The sequence below is a fragment of the Toxorhynchites rutilus genome, chromosome 3 (genome assembly GCF_029784135.1).
Source record: "Toxorhynchites rutilus septentrionalis strain SRP chromosome 3, ASM2978413v1, whole genome shotgun sequence".
NCBI classification, from domain to species: domain Eukaryota; kingdom Metazoa; phylum Arthropoda; class Insecta; order Diptera; family Culicidae; genus Toxorhynchites; species Toxorhynchites rutilus.
Genome location: NC_073746.1, coordinates 231,362,894 through 231,380,867, shown reverse-complemented (window position 1 = coordinate 231,380,867; position 17,974 = coordinate 231,362,894). Strand labels below are relative to the sequence as shown.

The 17,974-nt window shown below is 36.2% G+C and overlaps 1 protein-coding gene across 4 annotated transcripts in view; it reads left to right on the top strand.

The window, feature by feature from the left end:
* The window catches only part of LOC129772810 (regulator of G-protein signaling loco), a 112,234-nt gene that overhangs the window by 9,419 nt on the left and 84,841 nt on the right, over positions 1-17,974 (top strand). Inside the window, exon 1 of one of the 4 annotated variants that reach the window (XM_055776288.1) lies at positions 13,957-14,054. The exons of 2 other annotated variants lie outside the window; for them this stretch is intronic. The gene's annotated coding sequence lies outside the window, so the exon portion shown is untranslated. Of the gene's footprint in view, positions 1-13,956; positions 14,055-17,974 lie in introns of those variants that run through there. One more of the 4 variants, XM_055776289.1, reaches the window with a different exon arrangement.

Sequence of the window (17,974 nt, the reverse complement as noted above, 5' to 3'; positions counted from 1 at the left end):
TGTGGTCACGCGTATTCTAGAGCTTGCCCCTCGGAATACATTCAAGGCGTGTTATTTGGCTTAAGAAATCTCAACTAAGTATTAATGAATGACGCTAGTTAATGCATATGTTGAGACGGCAAAAGTTCCACAGGGAACGTTAACGCCATTCAAGAAGAAGAAGACCCATCGTTGACCACAAATTTTTAATTAATTTCAACTCTGAAAAGCCTCTCCACAAGATGCCACAGATTGTTGCCCCTCTAACCTCGAGTAAACCGCGAGTAATCGGTCGAAACCTACTAAACATAGATTTAAGTTGAAATTCTGTAAAAACAAATCATGAATTAGTGGCTCCGCAAAGCTCATGCGATTGAGCCTTACAAATAAATGAATTGGAAAAAAAAGATGCCACAGAAACGTACACGATTAGAAACAGCTTCAAATTCACTGTAATATTTGGAACCGATTCTTGGAAGTCCTACTTCATGCTGAACTGTAACACATCATTAATGACATCGTTAGAATTTATTTCAGCGGTCTTTAAATGTCTACGGAGTCTTGTTATCTATAGAAAAAGTTGTCCTCATGAGCCCAAAGAGTTGTCTACAAACCCTATGGATAGGGCTTTTTTGTTTTGCTTTCTCAACAAAAACCTGAACTCCTCCATTTGATCCGGACATGGTTGGAGCGATCGATAGCCTGCGAACGGGACTTCATGAAAACCAAACCCAGACCTTCCAGTTGTTGAATGATGTCGTTATTCAAATCTGCAGCTTTTCCCACCCGAAACGTAGAAACTAGGAGTGGATTATATATGGAATATAACCGCGAGATTTACATAGGACTACCATTGGCTCAATAATCATTTGTTTGAAATTGCATCTAAATCAATTCTCAATGAATGGATGAATGAATATTATATTTTCGCTTGGAATTGTTTTGCGATCTGTACAAATATATGCGAAATAAAATTCATTCGCTTGTGGTCTCTTTTTGACGTTCGACACTCAAATCATCAAGACAAGCTTATACAATCCTCCGTACATTCGAAATATCTTTTCCGTGATATAAAACCAGGAAGTGGGTTATATCTGTGGTATAACCGCAGGGTGACGTAGGACTATCGTTGGTTTAGTGATCTTGAAGTTTGAAGTTGAATCTGAATCAATTCTCAATTAATGGATGAATTATTTTTCGGGGAATTCGAAAAAGAGAGCGTTACGACGGAGGCACAAGGTTTTGAACCTCAATTATTCTTTGTCGACTGAACGAAGTGCTATGACTATCACCTCAATCGAAAGATAAAATGCCCACGAGTTATATGCCTTGCCAACTATTGATAGAGTCGAATGAACTGAAGAAGTTTTGAGTCTCTATAACTTAAAACAACAACAAATTATTGAAATCTTTGATGTTTGAAACCTCATCTTAGTCATGATTTATACGCAGGTGATGCAACCCACGGCTAGTAAAGCAAGATTTGTCGTTGAACTACTTGTATGCAAGTATGGAAAAGTTCATTCGCTCATTTCTCCACACCTAATTATAAATCACTCTTGTATCTGCTTGGAATATTCATGGCGAAAAGAATGCAGCAAGCAATCGTGAGATTGCACGATTAATCATTTTTCACTCCCCGACCATCTTCATTCGGAACTGAGAGTGAACATAACAAAACAAAGAGTGAAAAACAACATTCAATGGATGAATACTCCTTTGGAAGGATCGCACGAAACAAAATGACGAGTGAGTCAAAATAGACTGAATCTGCTTGTATGTATGATTTTATTTTCCCTTGTACTCTTTTCCTTGTCAGCATTCAAGTGCACATGAATCCACCTTCCCGCTCACCAACTTGCGTTAATATGGTCTTTTGCGTTGGCTTAGATCGTTTCATACTAGAAACAAAAAATGTCATTGCAATAGTGCACAGGAAACAACTCGATTTCAACTATCTACCTATATTCTACTGTCGCGATCGAGGCTCAATGATTGCTATTTGAGTGAAAAATGAATGATTTTACCGAGACACTCGCTGGCGCAAGCAAAAGTTTCCAATTTGATTCTATCACCATCTAACGTCATCCCGAGAGGCAAAGAGAGAATGCAAAATTTTCTGAGAATAGATGAGCGGAATCGAGACAGTATTTTTCCGTTTAACTCGAGAATGAACTTTGCGAAGATGATAGATGAATTTTTCTGTCTCAAATAAAGTGAGGCATAAGGATGAGTGGATGAGTGTTGTTGAACGAATTTCGATGTGATTTTGCCGATACCTGCTTGTATGTAGCGAAGGCAAAATATTCAGCAAAAGAAACAATCACAAGCGGAAACAATTTTCTGGTACTTTCTTGGTCGCCTTTCCAGTGTTACCACTCTCCTAGCGATGAGAGTGACCTAAGGGGGAATTTTTAACGAACCCGACGTAACAATGCCGTTTGTTTGCACAAACAAGCACTTGGTTACACCGTTCATCAACGCTGACATGATGAACGAAATTAACTTCGCTACACCAGCAATAACCTGCTCCAAATGCTGTACAATTATAACTGAGTGGATTTCGTCTGCTATGGCGGTTTCTCCAGGTGTCTTGATTTAGCACCCATGTTCGGGAACACATTCTGATCACCTCAAAAGCAATCATCATCAATGAGCTAGATTGTTATGATTTCAATAGTATGTATTCAAAGCAATTTTTGAGCTATTGAAACTATTTTTTTGGATTAATAAGTGACAACTCTGACAACTCTAACTCTTTGACTTTTTATCTTTCGGTTGAAGTGAGAGTTATACCACTTCATTTAGCCGGTAAAGAGGTAAAACGTTAAGAACCTTGTATTCCAGCGTCACTCACTCGTTTCGGAAACTTTGAAATTGCACCCGGTACAGAAATTAAAGTCGTAGTGCTACGTCAAAAAAAATCAATCGTACTTCATGTTTTGATATGGATATACAAGTACTGCAATTGAACGCATCTGGGATTGGAGTTAAATACTTTTATCCACAATCAATTCAACACAACTACAATATTCAATCGGATATGAAAACTTCTCACTCCACAACTAAGTTTAAACACAGTCCCCTTTTGATACGACTGTATGGAATGAATGCGTCTCCCAGCATCTGCGTTCGAGACGTTGCGTCGGAAGACGTACTCACTTGCATTGGGACATCTGAGAAGTCGCATAGAAAAGAAGAGCACGCGTTCCGGCTCATACTAATCAGACATGGTAAATTAGTTCTGTCAGTTCAGTAGTAAACGTCTTTCTGTTGGGTGCAAATCGGGGTCCGATCGTTCCGCTAACGATTATCTTGTATAACTTGTATATACTCGTAAATATCCGCACGTGGACGGTTGTTGCGCGAAACACTCCAATATCGGGAGTGAGTTTTTTTTGGAGTTGCATGCCGATTAATGTTGTTAATTTATTCGAGTTGTTAGTATCCACGGGGAAACAACTAAAAAAAGTTTGTCGATGTCACATTTAGCAAATATATCCAATAATTTAACAAACGTTTTTTCGTACCGTTATTGACAACTGAAGAATATTAAAATTTTTGAAATCGTGCGAATGACTCATGCGGCCCTAGAGCCGCCTGATAGATCTGCAGGAAGTAATATACCGCAGGGTGCTTGTTGTCTCCGGCGAGCATAAATGTACGCGAGTGTAGACGGAGGGAATTGAAGTTGATTGAATTAAAAAAGACTCTAATTGAAATCAATTGAACAGTTTCAAGTCGAAGCACTAGGCCAACGCCGGTGTTAATAACCGGAAAACACTTTGACTCGTAAGTCAATTCGCAAAATAGATGCGAATGATTAATGATGGATACACATCAACATGATATCATTCGGAATTTTGCGTCTAAAAGAATATCCATAGTGAACTACAGCAAGTGAAAGCAATCCGTGGAGAAATCTGCTTAAGATCTGTTTTTCAAATCAAAATTCAAGTTTTATAGAGTAATAAAACGCATACAAGAGAAGATGACCTTCATGTCTAATTGAGTGAATTTCATAAAACGACATGTTTTTGATGCGGTTAATAACTGGAAACATTACTTTTTTCGTGTAGATTTAGAGATTGTGAGAATTTTCTATCCATTTGTATCATGTTACCAGAAAAAAAACAGAAATTCTACATCATAATACCGATTCGATCGAAAATAAATTAATTTCGTTATTGCTTACCATTGTATGTTTTCGATTTGAGTGCTACTTATTATCAGCTGACTGGTCGATTTCGAGTGGAATTGCGCTACTGCGATGATCAGCTTACGTTAAGCGTTTAGTGTTATATGAAATGTTCGTGTTCATGCAGTACATAAGAGTAAGCTTCAGCACTGAGCTTCTGTTTTTTCGATGTTGTGATTGCGGAAGAACAAACAAATTAAGAAATGCCGCCCTATTGACTCAAGTGGAGTGTTCTTTATAATGTTGGGTGGGTTGGTTTGTGGTTTTAGCTCAACGGAGAATCTTTCGGTAAGCAAGCTGTGGTACTCGAATAACGTATTGAATTTCGCTCTTAGGGACTATTTATGACTCGAGTGAAATGAAACTATTTCCTGTTGACAACTCTACTAATCTTATCGAAGTAATTCATTGCTCAAAACGTGATATTATCATTCGTGTTCTCATTGTTATCCACCAATCGTAATTATGATGACATTAAAATCCTAGCTAGCATGCAATATTCCTAATGATAATATAAATATAATAGTCTAGAAGTGTCAAATCACACGTTCAAATTTTCCAGAACGGTCGACCAAGTGTCCTGTGATTATTTACGGATGCTGTTTCCTAGTCCATACAACTTTTCTGCATGTTTCTGCTGTGTACTTCTCTTTACGTATTTTTATATAGAGAAATTCCACCCCAAATCAGCTGAAAAATAGCAAATTTTGACGCGACCCTCTTCGAGTTTGTAGAAACTTGGTACATATGATGGAAGCTACTAAATCACAGTTGTCATTATCATATGACCAATTCAAATCACGACTGATATTTAAAAAGGTATATTCAAAATCATTTATCTTTCTTCCAAAAAATCCAAAATCCTTCAAAATCCAAATTTTTGTTTAAAATATGATGTTTGACAAAGTTGTTGGAAAACAAATATACCAATAAGAAAAAAATAACATCTTAAACCTACTGATAAAAAATATTACTCAAAGATTGAATTTAATATTGAAAACCTTTATATCTCAGAACACCCTTCCCTTAGATATTTTATGCATTTTCTATTATTTCACGAACGTGATTTCAACTATATTATCTATATCATTCCATTCGATATTCAACTGCTGACGCAGTTTTTAGAATTAAGGGTTTACAATATCAATTAAGATTTTTTAACAATAAATTTAAAATGTTTTTTTTTGTAAATGGTTCTTTTATTTTCCAACAACTTTGTCAAACATCATATTATTTCATCATACATCTGGATTTTCAATTATTATTTTTTGAAAGAAAATGATTTTGAATACGCACTTTTTAAAAATCAGTCGTAATTTAAATAGGTCATATGATAATGAAAATTGTGATTTTGAGTAGTTTTCATTATAAGTATCATATTTCAAAAAAATCGGAGAGGGTCGGGTCAGCGGCCGACTGATTTGGGGTGGAATTGCTATATAGCGTTTCATAATTTGAGCACAGTTCCTATTAAAAATGGCGCAAGCAAAATACTACGTTGAGACTTCTCTAGGAGCGTTAGAGCTTCAGTCAAAGGATGAAATGTAGAAAATTGTTTATATTTTCATGAAAGGAAAACAATTTTTTTAAATGTCTCCGAAAAAAAATGTTTTTTTTTTCTGAAAAAATAGATACGTATGCCCTTACAATTTCCAACAAGTCACCCATTCATCGAAAGATGGGTACTTTAACAGGAAAAAAGTTTTTCGAACAACTACTTTTTCATGTTTTTCTTTGAAAAATTACTATTAATGTTGAAATCGTAACATTTTTATATATAAATTACTGCGATTTACATGCTCTGCTAGCTTTTTTCTATTTAGAAACATGTCAAGAACATGCCGAACGTGAGAATTTACATACAAAAATGTTACGAGTGTAACATTATTGTTTTCAGGAATCTCCATACAAAAATGCCTTACTCTGGATTTTTTTTACGCGATTTTTTTTGCGTGATTTTATTTTGCGCGAGAGCGTTTGCGAGTGTGGTTGTGACGAGCGTGTGCCGGTGATGCGCCATTCTTCTTTTACATTATTCGGAATTATGTGATTTTTATTTACGCGGTTTGCTCGAAATTACGCGATATTTTTCAAAGCGTTTTCGCGCACTCATCAGTCGCCAAAAAAAAGAATTCAGTCTATATTCCAGAAACTTTTATAGTTTATAGATAAAAAGTCGACCTACGACGAATGTTCATGTTTTATAAAGATCTAAAACATTGTCGAATACACTGTATCGCTATGTTGACTTTAAACAAAATTAGGATTTGTTTTAATTTTTTCAAAAAAAAAAAAGTTGTTAAAAAAAATTACCTGTAAAAGTGCCCATTTTCCAATGTATGGACGACTCGGTGGAAATTGTTAGAGCTATTCATATAACATTTTTGAGAATTTAACAAAAAGCGTTTTTTGAGAAAAATAAATTTTAATTATTAAAATAATTTTTTTCAGAAAAATTTTTCTTAACAAAATTTTGGCATTCTTTCATGAAAATATAAACAATTTCCTACATTTCATCCTTTGACCAGAATTTTGTAGGTATTATAGCTTCTGAGTTAAAAATTTTTTGTAAAAAATCAAGAAAAATTGGTTGACTCTTTTCAAAAAGTAGTCTATTTTTTAAAATATTTCAAGTATGCAAAGTTGCTTAAATGATCAATGTCTACACCCTCTACGTTTTATTGCTATCCAAGATACTGCTGCCAACTCCTAAGACGGGTTGGCATGAAATTTGTCACTTATATAATATTTTTTAAACGAGGTTTCGACCTTTTATAAGAATGTGGGAACGCAGGCGGCTGCGATGATTTTTCGGGTGCGAACATTAATCATTAATTATTACTATCATTAATCATTCAAATTTAACTCAATATTCAACATCGGAAGTAGTTTTTATCAGAGACTGTTTACGCTATTGGGATAGAAAGCATAGCTTAGTTTAGATTGAATTTTTAATGTATAAGTCTTGTTCATATTTCATCACAGCATTGCCATCGGAAACAGCGATGCTTCCTGATTTTTCAGGATATCCGAGACTTTTTGGCTCGTATCCTGACATCATAATTTTTCCTGATGTTTGAGCTTTTTACTTTATTGTAATAAAAATTATCTGTAATAAATATACCGGGATTCCTGTCAAAACAATGGAAATAGTTGGAAATGATGACAATTGTTTGAATTTGTTATGCCGTTTTGAACCAAATCATGATGGATGATGAAAATGGACCTTTTACAACAATTTTGAGTGACGAAAATACTTGATGCACGCGAAATAAACAACCTTTAGCCGGACTATCCACCCGTAGAAAGTCTACTTTGTGTCTGGTGCGATTGGAAAAGAATTTTGTATAAAAAGCTTCTACCAACTGGACAAATTGAAGGCAGCGATCCAGGACAAACTTCGTGAATTAGTCTACGTGATAGGCGTCGCCTTCACATGCTACAAATATCTCTATAAATTACACAATAAATTATTTTGGAGCAAGGCTGTGAAGTCATATCTCACTAGCTAAACTAACCGGTTATTACACACTCAGATTATCACAAGTTCTAGTTTCTGCAAAATTCTTTTGAGGACTAAAAATTTCGCGTTCGTGAACAGCATAAAAAATACTGTGAACTGTTTTTGACGAGAAATCAAACATCTCTGGTCGGATACAATTTTTAAGCTAAATTAAATATGGTGAAATATTGTGGAACAAAACTGTGCATATAATATTGAACAAATGTATATTTGCCTATAAATATTATGATTTTGTTCTCTCAATAATCGGCACGAATTTTCCGGACAACCGAATATTTTTATTTTTTTTCCTGATTTTTATTTTCATTCACCCAGATTTCTAAAAATTATAGTTGGCAACCCTGATCGGAAGTGGTGATTAGTAGTGATTTAAAAATGTGTTCCTCTATACTACTGGACAATGAATAAATAAATAAATGAAAAATTATTTGAATAGTTGTTGGCTTCTACTAATAACTTGTTCTGTCTTTCAGGTAAGCTATTGCAAACATGAGGAAACACGATATATATTAGGTATGTTTTGACACACTTACATTCTTAGAGTTTGACTTTCAAATCAACTTAAAGATATAATATTCTTTATTATGTTAATACAGGTCGGACTCGATTATATACAATTTTGGACTCGATTATATACAGTTTAAAAAAACATTTTATAATATTTCAAATATGACTTATTTTAAGAAAAATGTAACCTTTCAACGTTAAGGTGAAATTTAAGTGGGTATTACATGTACTGTTGGGTAAAAATTGTGATTTTTGAAGATTTTGCTTGAATTTTCACCATGAGCTGTTTATATCGATATTGCATCCAAATTAAGAAGTATAGAAGTTGGGTGTCAAAGAACAAATTGTAAAGCTGTTAGAGAGCATCAATTTAATTGATAGAAACAATCAAATTTAATGTGAATTTCTGGAATAAAATTAATAATAACACATTAAAAATTATTAACTTTTAAGTTTTTCACTTAGAAAATGTTATTTAAATCCACTAATTTAGATGTAGCAGACCCGGCAAACTTCGTCCCGACCAAAAATTGTTTTTTGTTATCAATACCTTCAAACATTCACGTTTTCTTACTATGAGCAAGTTCATGGGTCCAATCGCAGAATTGTTCATTGATTGATCTTCTATTCGACCCCGTTGAGTTTACCTTTTACTTTAAAATTTGTAGTATTTATAACAAAACTCATAATTATAATTTCAGATTATTTTCAGACACAATTCTCGTTCAAGATTTTTCAACCACTGCAAATAACATGTTTCTCCGTTACATGGAATAAATGTTTTATACAGAAAATATGATAGAATGAAGACAGCCCTGAATCGGACAATTCCTTCCTCGAGTTCTGCTCTTATCAACACCTCAGGCGATCCTTTTTTTTGTATAGATAGAAGAAGATATAGCAGTGCGTTTCATCACATTAAAATCCATTTTCAGTTTCGAACAAAGATCAATTTCACTAGCGTAAACATCAAATGGACTAAAAGCCCTTGTCACCATGTAGTTGTAGAACATATGGAATTTTAATTTTCCGAATTTTCACTTTTTCTTCAGAGTTTTCCGAAAATTTTCAATTGTCATGTTTGGTTGGAATGTGTGTAATATTTTTATGGGACCCTCTCTCCATTCCAGAGGAGGAAGGGGTGTCATACCATTATAAAAACATTTCTCATACCCAAAAACCCTCACATCCCAAATTGTGCTTGATTAGTTCTCGAGTTATGCAGACATTTGTGCTTCATTTGTATGACAGCCCACCCTTAGGGAGCGAGAGGAGTGTCTAACTATCATAGAAACATTTATTGCACCCTAAAACCTCCATATGCCTAATTTGGTTCCATTTGCAGAGTGTCGAACCACCTTAGAAATGTTTCTTGTTCCCTAAAACCTCTACATGCCAAATTTGGTTCGGTTTGCTTGATTAGTTTTTGAATTATGCAGAAATGTATGCTTCATTTGTATGGCAGTCCCCCCAACCCCACAGAGAGAAGGGAGGAGTTTCTATTCACCATGGAAACGTTTCGTGTCCCCTAAAACATTCACATGACAAATTTTGCTCCATTTGCTGGATTAGTTTTCGATTTATGCAGAAATTTGTCTTTAATTTGTATGGCAGCTCCCCTTAGAGAGGGGGGTGGAGTGTCTTACCACCGTAAAAACATTCATCGTACCCTAAAACCTCTACATGTCAAATTTGGTTTCATTTGCTTGATTAATTCTCGAGTAATGCAGAAATTTGTGTTTCATTTTTATGGCAGCCCCACCTTAAAAAGGGGGGTGGGAAGTCTAACCACCATAGAAACATTTATTGCACCCTAAAACCTCAATATGCCAAATTTGGTTTCATTTTCTTGATTAATTCTCGAGTAATGCAGAAATTTAAGTTTCATTTTTATGGCAGCCCCCCCCTTAGAGAGGGGGGTGGAGAGTCTAACCACCATAGAAACATTTATTGCACCCTAAAACCTCAATATGCCTAATTTGGTTGCATTTGCTTGATTAATTCTCGAGTAATGTAGAAATATGTGTAATTTGTATGGCAGCCCCCCTTAGAGAGGAATGAGGGGTCTCAAACTATCGCCATACCAACCATACCAATTTTCATGTTGATCGGTTCAGTTTTTTTTCCAAAAACGTTTATTAATCAGACTCAATTACTTATTATCTAACGTTTACAGAGTCAAATTTCACCTTAAAATATAACTTATTTTCTATATAATTAAGACTAACAATTCAATAATAACTAAATCTAACACTAGATTAATTGGACCGGAGATCGGTTCAGTTGTTTCAGAGTCCATAAGAATCAGACAGACAGACAGACAGACAGACAGAAATAAATTTTTATATGTATAGATACTAGATTTTCTCATCATTCAAATGAAAGCAACAGAATCGTCTTCCGTAGCTTTTTAATGTAGAGCCAGTTTGAGGTCGAACAAAGTCCTCTGTCTTTGTTGAAATTGAAACATATGGGTAGAAGATTTTTTTTCCATCAAATATGATCGTCTATCATCTCCTGAGAGAATCTGGATAAATTTTTCATATGAGATTTTTCATAGGAGAAAGGTGTTTCCTGACTTTAAGGGGATGAATCAAAAACCAAATTCTTTTTTTATATTCAAAAATCGAAAAAAACATGCATAAAAAAGAATTAAAAAAATTTGTTTTGACTCGATTATATACAGTGAAAAGAAATCAGAGACTGTATATAATCGAGTCCGCCCTGTATGAGGATCATATAACGAGTCCTGAATATTGGCGAGAGATGATTAAAAATTGATATTTTCCTTCAATCTTTGACAATTATATTGTAAAACATAGAAAGATGTTTTTTTGAGATTATTGAACTGAAACATTGTATTCATGGTTGGCTTGCATTCATGAACACCTTTATTCAAAATTCTTAAAAGTCACTCATTGGACACTTTTTTTGTAGGAATTGTCATGTTGTGTCGATTTCTAAAAAGTGCAAAATAGTTTCGCTCTTTCCTTAAGACAGTCTGTGCTAATTTTTTAGAAATTAAGTATGCAAAGATGAGCTAATGTCTACAACATTTCAGTAAATTCTGATAGGGTATACTCAACCAATGGTGGAGTTGGCGCGAAATCCGTCCTTACTGGATTAGCTAGGAAATGTGGAGATCATCTGCTGAATTATCATCAAGAAACTTAATGGCTTTATGTATTTGTATAAAATTGTTCAAACGAATTTCAATCCAACATTATCCCTGTAGAAGAACAACAGGTGTAAAATTCTTACTCAGACTTTTACATGAAACTCTAATTTCTCCGTAATGCGTTTGTATTGGCTAATAACAAATACAATAGAAACCGATGTCTGCCAACGTATATACGTTCTTACTCCTCGGTTCGCGTTCACCTGCGCTCTTAAATATCTCGCTGTTTTATATCTTTTGTTCCATTCTTTTTTCTAACATCCTTTATATACGACGGTTAGAACCAACAGGAAAGCGGTGAAAAAAACACCAATCATTATTCCATCGTTTCTGTCGCATCTTTATATCAAACCGGTACGCACATTCTGACTTAATGACGAGCTTCCACCGGAAGGGCGAAGCAAATTATAGGATCCCTTGCTGATACACGCGTTGAAGAACTTTGATAAGACTGAATGTATCAGAATTTATTTCTCTGCTGTCGTGCCGGTCTGCTGATTAAACGCATACATGGGGTTGCAAAAAGATGATGGTACATATTCAATTACGATTCACTGAATTTGAATACAAGTAATGAGAACATGCGCAATGCGGACAGGTCTTTGCATGTTTTATAATTTAGGTATTTATTGGGTAAATGAAAAGAAGGTGAACCACAAAACAGTGGAATGAAACTCAGAATGAGAGTAATCGAAATGTCCTATGAGGAAGCCCATAGAGCGAGAGGTAATCCGCTCTACCCTTTTCAAACATATCCTAAAGCGATTAGCAACAAATAACCCTTTTCGTATGAGTTCGGTAGAACGTATGATCAAGGTAACAAAACTGACTCAGCTGGATTGACTCATATGTTCTACAGAAATGGTGAAATTTTAGTTCGTATTAAACGAAGCACTCCGCGCGTTTTGTTCTCAATACTGTCTTTCAATACGATCGGTCGTGTGTATCTACTGGGATGACTAACGGCCATTGGCGTCAGTCGCAACCCGCCGAACGATCAGTGCGTCGACGAACAGCTGTTTGTGTCACGGCTACATTCGTTCTCCCCTACTTCGGATCGTGGCCAAAGTGAACAGATGGTGGAGTTGCGTTCGGAAGGCAAATGCGGGTGTTAAGCACTTGTCTCTGTGTTCGATATTTCCCTCTGTCCACGCGTACCTGATGCTGTTATTTTTTTCTACACTGTGGTTCTGAAGAGTTTGAACAAGGCTAATCTAATTATAAACAAATATTCTTGAATATAAAATAAATGTAAATTTTAATTCTTTAGATGTCTATGTTGAATCTTTTGGATTTGGTAGTCTTATTCGAAATTTAAAACGGTTTATTTTTCTGAACACGGAATGGAAAATTCAGAACAAGATTGAAAACGAAGATTTTTACCACCATGGGAATGATTTGTTAATGTAACTTGTGAATACGACACGAGTGAATTTTTTTCTGTTTGCCGCGAAACAACGAAACAATGAGATAAATACATGTATTCTACTTTTAGTTATCGGTAGTAGTAGAACAAGAATTTTTTTTCATCGAAATATTTAACCAAATCAATTACGTAAAAAATTGTCAAAATATATATTTCAAAACTTCTGAGAACGAGTCCATGACTCCTCTTCGAAAGAATGTTAAATTTCACACGACAATTGAATATTCAATTTTTATGCAAAAAAAAGGAAATTTTCCATCGGTTGTGAAATGCCGGAGTATCATAAAATGAGTTTTGGTGTAATGGAATCGGTATACAAAGAAAAAAAAATTGGCTAGATTTAATAAATAACATTTAGGGAAAATCTGAGTGATCTTCTATCCGAATTCTAACAAGTTCGAAGAGAACGTAGAAATTTAGGTTATGAACAATGTGAGTATTTGAAAAATAATAATGAATTCGCATAATTCAAACAGTCTTTCAACAGGTAACTTTTTTGAAGTTTCACTGCATTTCATGTTCATGGCACAACAAAATGGCATAAATGTAAAATATTATACTTTATCTCTATTGTTGCGACATTTGCTTCCTGAAATCTAAGTTTTATACTCCGTAAAACAATTAACGAATTAACGGAGATACCATAAAACGGTTATATTCCAAAGCTGTCTCAAATGTGTCTATCTGCACTGTTTCCACTATGATCTCCATCGCACCGGACCTGCCTGGAAGTGAGCCACCCGCCCAACAACCTGTGTATTACGCGCTAAATTTAACTGGTAGATAGCCTGAAAGGAAGTTTTATTTTCAACATTTCTCATCTTCTCCGCTCTCTTTCTAAAGGATGCAAGCACGAAAGAGAATGTCGAATAAGCAGCGCGCGCAGGTTTTGGCGCTTGGTGTGGTGTTGCTCCGACTACGGCAAAAGAAATTCGTTAGTTCAATCGTGTATCGCTTTGATATGTGCAGTGGTTGTTGTTGTCGTTCCTTCCTTTTTCTGGTGCCTTTCTGGAAGAAGGAAAAACACCGTCTTGGCGGTGTGCGAAGTGCACGTGTGAGCCTGTCCGGCTGCTTTCCTGCCACCTTCGTCGTATCCATCCCCGTAGGGGAGACTCAGTTATTACTGACTACTTGAAGAGTGGACTTCGGTCTGTGGAGACATGATCGGGCTGAGTCAGCAGTATACCTGCGATCATACGTTACAACGGATTGGAAATCGGAAGTGCCAAATTGTGTTGTTTGTGTATGTATACTTACTCATTACGCGCAATTGTGGAGTGCGTTTGATTACCGTTGATAGCGAACAATCCGAGCGAATTGTGAAACCAGAAATCATTACCTTTAGTGATTTTAACGGTTTCATTGAACCGGAATTAAAATTCGTATTTGCTTGGAAAGCAGAAGCTATAAAACCTGTTAGTGTTTGCATTCGAAGTGTGACAGTGCGACATGTACAGCTCCAGTGAAGATTTGCTGTTCGGATCAAGAGAGATCAACATGCACATAAAGTTGAATACATTTTGTATGAATCATACAAACGGTTAAAGCTGATAGAAATAGTTTCTGATTCACTTCTGATCATATACATTGATACGTTTGTCATTTGATAAATTGAGCAAACGTGTATCAATTAGCACCATAAAGGTGAACTCCATAATAACTCCCAATGACCGCTGTGGCCGGAAAGGTACCGGCATAAATACGACAATTGTATAATATGGCTCGGCCGTGGGATATCGTGTGCCCATCTCGTCGTTCAATGCACTACAAACTCGCGTATAATGTATTGAAACCGTGAATGTGTGAATAATAAAACAAATAAGGTATCATAGGCACCTGAATTTGGTCGCGTTTGCTCTGGATGGTTTGCTATTTGGGCTCGTTTCTAATGCAAGTGGTGTATTATTTTCAGCATAGACACATTGACTTCACCATCTCGAGCGATAGATATTCGATCAAAGTGAAAGTGCAAACATTAATGTTTGTTATGTTGAGTCCTTTGGTAATTTTACAGGAACATGCGTATGCTTAAGCTCCAAAATGCAAAATGAATTCAGTTATGTTATAACTAGCTACATTAAAAGATTTAACGGCTTCGATTTTCATCAATGTTCTTGGTTGACCCGGTTTTAAACATTAATTGTGTTTTAATCATGCTTTAGTCATCGTGATGAATCATTTTTCCGTAAACAGAAACAATTTTTTGCAAAAGAGGCTTCAATTAATGTGGCTCCGAATTTGCTTTTGGATCAATTTGGATGAATTCCCATAATTTCAGGCATATAAAAATATCAGTAGTCAAACAGCCTTTCTTAAGGTTGATTTCCCACACAGCGGTCCTGTTCTACACGGTCCGTTCTGGAAAAAGACGTTAGAATAAAATTAAGTAAAACTAACCTTCTGTGCTCTCGAGATAGTTGAGTTCTGTCTTTAGGAAAAATGCAAAGCCATTAATTTCATGAAATTTTGCTAAAGATACATAATTACTATCTCTTAGTCCTTCATAGATATAACTGTTTTAAAGAGTATCTTAAATCTATTTTTTTAACTTAAAATCTTCCTAAATTATATTATAGACGGATTTCGCTCCAACTCGACCAGATGTTGGCATGACCCTCTCAAAATTGAATGAAACTTTCTGGGCGTGAAGACCTTACCTTATTAACACTAAACCTACCACGAGGGGTGAAATGACCCATTTTAAGCTTTGATTATTGATTTTTTTTCACTCCGAATAATCGAATCCTCCGGATAATCGAATCATAAAAAAAAAGAATTTTCTCTCCGTAAACGTAATATAATTATGATTTGCACTTATTTATTAAACGGTTTTATCTAGCTTGACCCGTTTGTATGTTTGTGACTTTGTAATTTTGTTACTTTGTCTGTAGCGCTATACCACATTAATAGAAACTTAACCCCCTTTCCAGTTCACCATTTGTCCAAAATGGCGGCCAGTACAAATGGCGGATTATGTACATATTTTCTCAAAATCCCATCAATATGGATTTTCCCAAAACCCCATCTTTTTTTTTATATCTGTATTATAGTGACTTTCAACTCATTTGGCTGATTCGTCACATTTACTTCCATTTCCATTTTCTTTTACTTCCACTTCCATTTTCCCTATGATCGTCAAGACGGGAAATACTATGTCACTTGATGTAATGGAAGTTTATACGTTTACCAGGGTCCATATGTTTACGTTGAGCTACCGGAATACAATTATTATACAAAATGCTAAAACTTCGAGTACTAAAACTAAACAGACTTTCAAATACGTGAATTTCCATCTCGGGCAGAAATTTGAACGAAGAGATAAATTTCTTCATTATTTCAACATGTAGATATTTTTCAAGCTGCGGTCAATTATATATTCCTTTGCCTAAATGATTTTTGTTCTCGCGTGTTCGACATAGTATTTACTTCAGTAAATACCGGAAACAACAAACGGAACAAAAATCGAACCTTTGTTCGGTGAAGATAAAATGCAGTCTCCGACAATCATAAATTCGATGCTGACAATTTTACCGCTGTAAGTTGTTAACTCTCGATGAGATGAGTGTTCCGGAGTTGGATGAAATCTTTTGATTTCATCTAACCGGTCACTCCGAAGACGGCGTGCTTTGGACAAGGCTTGCTTTCGAAAGAAGTTTACTCTAGGAATGCTTGATGAATAATGATATATTTCAGGAATTTTACAAGTATTTATATGCTTTTGAAACTGCTCCGCCCGTTGTTGCTGGCCGTACCTCTGGCCCCTAACCCTCGTTGATAGATGTGAGTGTACTGTTGTTGATGCGTTCGCTTGCTCGATGATATGATGGTGCGTTGCTTTGGAACAGGGTTAATTTAACTTACTCCATTTTCTCCCCCCCTTGGGGCGCAGTCTGTCGCCCCAAATTGTATCTGCAGCTCTAGGGGGCGGATCTTCTTCGACTTCTTCTCGCAAGGAATCTTTAGACTGCAATGATACTTCAGATATTGGCTGTGATGAGTTATTCTCGCTGATACTGCCGGCTTGGGGATTTGATTCATTATCGTAGTCTATTGGTAATGGGGCCAGCAGCCGAACATTTCTCTTGTATGTACCAGAGCTGGTCTTAACTGTGGCTACCCTGATGATGTTATCGGGACCCGCGAAAACTTCTCTTACAATTCCGATGGGCCACTTTGACACCGGAATATTGTCATCGCCGATTAGAACTATTTGTCCCACCTGGATGCTCGGATTGGCCTTGATCCACTTGGCATAATTGCGGAGAGTGTGAAGGTACTCGGTCCTCCATCGGGTCCAGAATTGCTCCGTTTGATTTTGTATCCTCTTCCATCTGACTTGAAAGTTTGGGTCAGCCTCTTCTTGTATTGAAATGGGAATTGCTGTCATTGGTCTTCCTATGAGGAAGTGCCCGGGTGTTAACGCCTCGGGCGTTCCTGGTTCTGTCACAACTGCTGTTAGTGGGCGCGAATTCATGATCGCTGCTATCTGGTAGAATACGGTTTGTAATTCTAGTATGTTGAATTGAGCGCCTCTAGCTGCGCCCTTAAAAAGTCGCTTAGCAATTTTTATATTTGACTCCCACAGTCCACCAAAATTCGGACTCCTGGGAGGTATAAAGGAGAAGTTGATTCCTTTTTCTCCAGCCATAGTTGTAATTTTATCCTGCTCTATTTTTTGTTGTACTTTCTTCTGAGTTGCGTAAGCTCTTTGCTGGCTCCTATAAAGTTTCTTCCGTTATCTGAATATATAACGTCTGGTGTGCCTCTCATCGACACGAACCGCAATAGAGCAGCAATGAACGCGCTTGTGGATTGGTTTTCTACCACTTCCAAGTGCACCGCCTTTGTTGAGAAGCACACAAAGATGCAAACGTAGGCTAAAGTTTTGATACGAGATTTGCTATTCAATAAAACTTCGAATGGACCACAGAGGTCCACTCCTGTGTGTGTGAAAGCGGGTGAGGGATTCACTCTGGCTGATGGTAGTTGGCCCATTCTTTGGGTCAGTTGCTTAGGTCTGTTTTTGGCACAGATTACGCATCTACTTAGAACTCCTTGTGTGATTCTCCGTAGGTTCCGCATCCAAAAACTTTGTTTGAACTCCGCTACAACAGTTTCAATCCCAGTATGAAATCTCCTCTCGTGTATGTGCTGGATCAATGT